Source organism: Pan paniscus, chromosome 2 (assembly GCF_029289425.2).
Source record: "Pan paniscus chromosome 2, NHGRI_mPanPan1-v2.0_pri, whole genome shotgun sequence".
Classification (NCBI taxonomy): Eukaryota; Metazoa; Chordata; class Mammalia; order Primates; family Hominidae; genus Pan; species Pan paniscus.
This window is the reverse complement of record NC_085926.1, coordinates 46,102,811-46,107,425: the sequence shown is the minus strand read 5'-3', so window position 1 is coordinate 46,107,425 and position 4,615 is coordinate 46,102,811. Positions and strand designations below refer to the sequence as shown.

Sequence of the window (4,615 nt, the reverse complement as noted above, 5' to 3'; positions counted from 1 at the left end):
CAGGATGGAGTAGGAAGCAAAGGCCTCTGCGCTTTTGATTGCATGCTGCCATCAACAACAGTTCTGGACATGTGCCTCTGACATATGAATATGCATTTGTTTATTTTTACAGATGTGTTCTACTGTAGTAGTGTCTTATGTGTAGAATAAAACACAAAAAAGAAGACAAGGGGTTGTGTGCCCAGCCCGGGCATGCAGTGGAAATGCAGGGCAGGGGAGAGGAGGCCTTCAGGGCACCACATGGGCCCCACGGTGCAGCTGGACTTCCTTCTCAACCCTCTTGCTTCCTTCAGACTGGGGTCAGATCAGCAAACAAAGGGCCTCTGATGGTGATTGTTGAATATTGCAAATATGGAAATCTATCCAACTACCTCAAGAGCAAATGTGACTTATTTTTTCTCGACAAGGATGTGGCATCACACATGGCGCGTAAGAAAGAAAAAATGGAGCCAGGCCTGGAACAAGGCAAGAAACCAAAACTAGATAGCATCACCAGCAGCGAGAGCTTTGGGAGCTCCAAGTTTCAGGAAGATAAAAATCTGAGTGATGTTGAGGAAGAGGAGGATTCTGATGGTTTCTACCAGGAGCCCATCACTATGGAAGATCTGATTTCTTACAGTTTTCAAGTGGCCAGAGGCATGAAGTTTCTGTCTTCCAGAAAGTGCATTCATTGGGACCTGGCAGCAAGAAACATTCTTTTATCTGAGAACAATGTGGTGAAGATTTGTGATTTTGGCCTTGCCCAGGATATTTACAAGAACCCCGATTATGTGAGAAAAGGAGGTACTTGACTTCCTCTGAAATGGATGGCTCTTGAATCTATCTTTAACAAAATCTACAGCACCAAGAGCGATGTGAGGTCCTAGGGAGTATTGCTGTGGGAAATCTTCTCCTTAGGTGGGTCTCCATACCCAGGAGTGCAAATGGATGAGCACTTCTGCAGTTGCCTGAGGGAAGGCATGAGGATGAGAGCTGCTGAGTACTCCACTCCTGAAATCTATCAGATCATGCTGGACTGCAGGCACAAAGACCCAAAAGAAAGGCCAAGATTTGCAGAACTTGTGGAAAACCTAGGTGATTTGCTTCAAGCAAATGTATAACAGGATGGTAAAGACTACATCCCACTCAGTGCCATACTGACAATTTTACATACTCAATTCCTGCCTTCTCTGAGGACTTCTTCAAGGAAGGTATTTCAGCTCCCAGGTTTAGTTCAGGAAGCTCTGATGATGTCAGATACATAAATGCTTTCAAGTTCATGAGCCTGGAAAGAATCAAAACCTTTGAAGAACTTTTGCCAAATGCCACCTCCATGTTTGATGACTACCAGGGGGACAGCAGCGCTCTGCTGGCCTCTCCCATGGTGAAGCGCTTCACCAGGACTGACAGCAAACCCAAGGCCTCGCTCACGATTGACTTGAGACTAACTAGCAAAAGTAAGGAGTCGGGGCTTTCTGATGTCAGCAGGCCCAGTTTCTGCCATTCCAACAGTGGGCACATCAGCAAAGGCAAGGGCAGGTTCACCTACGACAACGCCGAGCTGGAAAGGAAGACGGCGTGCTGCTCCCCGCCCCTCTGGGAGTTGTAGTCGGCTAAAATTCTGTGGTCTTGTACTCCACCCGTCTAGAGTTTGACACGAAGCCTTATTTCTAGAAGCACATGTGTATTTATACCCCCAGAAAACTAGCTTTTGCCACTATTATGCATATATAAGTTTACACTTTTACCTTTCCAGGGGAGCCGGCTGCTTTTTGTGAGTTTTTAATAGTGCTTTTTTTTTTTTTTTTTTTTGACTAACAGGAATGTTAACTCCAGACAGAGAAATGGTGACAAGTGAAGAACACTACTGCTAAATCCTCATGTTACTCAGAGTTAGACAAATCCTTTCTAAGCCCAATGACTTCCCTGCTCCAACCCCCGAGACCTCAGGGCACGCAAGACCAGTTTGATTCAGGAAGTGCACTGATCACGCAATGCATCATGGACTCCACTGGGCCAGTCCCGCAGCCCAAAACCCAGGGCAACGAGCCCTGGTTTTATCTGAGCATTGTTCTCAGATAAAAGCCAGCCCCGGGGATCGCTGGCTGGCCTGAGCAACGTTTCGGGAGTCCTCTAACAGGCCTAAGACACGTGAGGAGGAAAAGGAAAAAAGCAGAAAACAAGGGAGAAAAGAGACACCGGGAGAAGGCATGAGAAAGAATTTGAGACGCACCATGTGGGCGAGGTGGCGGACAGGGCTCAGCAATGCCATTTCAGAGGCTTCCCAGCTCTGACCCTTCTACATTTGAGGGCCCAGCTGGGAGCAGACAAGACAGAGAACAGGGGACATTTTCTGGATTCTGGGAGGCAAGAAAAGGATAAACATCTCTTTTGGAGTTAAAGCACATTTTTAAACTATACCTGTGGAACTGGTTCTATGTCCATTCCCATACGTGGCATGTTTTGATTTATAGCACTGAGGGTGGTGCTCAACTCTGAGCCCATATTTTTGGCTCCTTTAGTAAGATGCACTGAAAACGTACCCAGAGCTAGGTTGTCTTCATGGCATGATGGTCTTACACTTAAAATGTCGCATTCTATTTCGAGTATTAATATATAGTCCAGACACTTAACTCAATTTCTTGGTATTATCCTGTTTTGCACAGTTAGTTGTGAAAGAAAGCTGAGAAGAATGAAAATGCAGTCCTAAGGAGGGTTTTCTCCATACCAAAACTAGGACTGATGGAAGAAAAAGGTCAATAAGGTCGAGGGAAAACCCCGTCTCTATACCAACCAAACCAATTCACCAACACAGTTGGGACCCCAAACACAGGAAGTCAGACATGTTTCTTTTTCATTTTATGGGGATTCCACTGTCTCATACTAATCTGGAAAGGTGTGGAAGAGCATTAGCTGGTGCATATTAAGCACTTTAAGCTCCTTGAGAAAAAAGGTGGTGTGTAATTTATGCAAGATATTTCTACAGTTGGGACACAGTATATTAGTTAATGAGCCGTCACTAGAAGAAAAGCCCATTTTCCAAGGACTTCATGTCCAAAACACCAAAAGCAATGGAAACAAAAGACAAAATTGACAAATGCGATCTAATTAAACTAAAGAGCTTCTGCACAGCAAAAGAAACTACCATCAGAGTGAACAGGCAACCTACAAAATGGGAGAAAATTTTCGCAACCTACTCATCTGACAAAGGGCTAATATCCAGAATCTACAATGAACTCAAACAAATTTACAAGAAAAAAACAAACAACCCCATCAAAAAGTGGGCGAAGGACATGAACAGACACTTCTCAAAAGAAGACATTTATGCAGCCAAAAAACACATGAAAAAATGCTCATCATCACTGGCCATCAGAGAAATGCAAATCAAAACCACAATGAGATACCATCTCACACCAGTTAGAATGGCGATCATTAAAAAGTCAGGAAACAACAGGTGCTGGAGAGAATGTGGAGAAATAGGAACACTTTTACACTGTTGGTGGGACTGTAAACTAATTCAACCGTTGTGGAAGTCAGTGTGGCGATTCCTCAGGGATCTAGAACTAGAAATACCATTTGACCCAGCCATCCCATTACTGGGTATATACCCAAAGGACTATAAATCATGCTGCTATAAAGACACATGCACACGTATGTTTATTGCGGCATTATTCACAATAGCAAAGACTTGGAACCAACCCAAATGTCCAACAATGATAGACTGGATGAAGGAACTGTGGCACATATACATCATGGAATACTATGCAGCCATAAAAAATGATGAGTTCATGTCCTTTGTAGGGACATGGATGAAATTGGAAATCATCATTCTCAGTAAACTATCGCAAGGACAAAAAACCAAACACTGCATGTTCTTACTCATAGGTGGGAATTGAACAATGAGAACACATGGACACAGGAAGGGGAACATCACACTCTGGGGACCGTTGTGGGGTGGGGGGGAGGGGGGAAGGATAGCATTGGGAGATATACCTAATGCTAGATGACGAGTTAATGGGTGCAGTGCACCAGCATGGCACATGTATACATACGTAACTAACCTGCACAATGTGCACATGTACCCTAAAACTTAAAGTATAATAAAAAAAAAAAAGAAAAGCCCATTTTCAACTGCTTTGAACCTTGCCTGGGGTCTGAGCATGATGGGAATAAGGAGACTGGGTAGGAAAGAACGCCTACTCTTCAGGGTCTAAAGATCAAGTGGGCCTTGGATCGCTAAGCTGGCTGTGATGCTATTTATGCAAGTTAGGGTCTATGTATTTAGAATGTCTGCACCTTCTGCTGCCAATCAGAAGCTGGATGAGCAACAGTGGATTGCTGCTTCTAGGGGAGAAGAGTATGCTTCCTTTTATCCACGTAACTTAACTCTAAAACCTGAACTCTAAGTAACAGAAGAATGTATGTTTCCGTTCTTATGTGTCACATTCTTGTTTAAAGGCTCTCTGTATATAGAGATGGGACTGTCATCAGCACATTCCTAAGCAGGCTCCACTAGAGCCCTGTGGTGGCTCTTGTGGAGGACTCACTAGACAGAAGAGAAGAGTGGGACAGACCTCGCCACCAAGATCTAAATCCAAACAAAACAAAGCTAGAGCCAGAAGAGGGGACAAATCTT

At 44.2% G+C, this 4,615-nt stretch overlaps 1 pseudogene; it reads left to right on the top strand.

The window, feature by feature from the left end:
* Positions 1 to 323: 323 nt before the first annotated feature.
* Positions 324 to 2,170, top strand: LOC100985666 (vascular endothelial growth factor receptor 1-like; annotated as a pseudogene).
* The last annotated feature ends 2,445 nt before the right edge of the window (positions 2,171 to 4,615 follow it).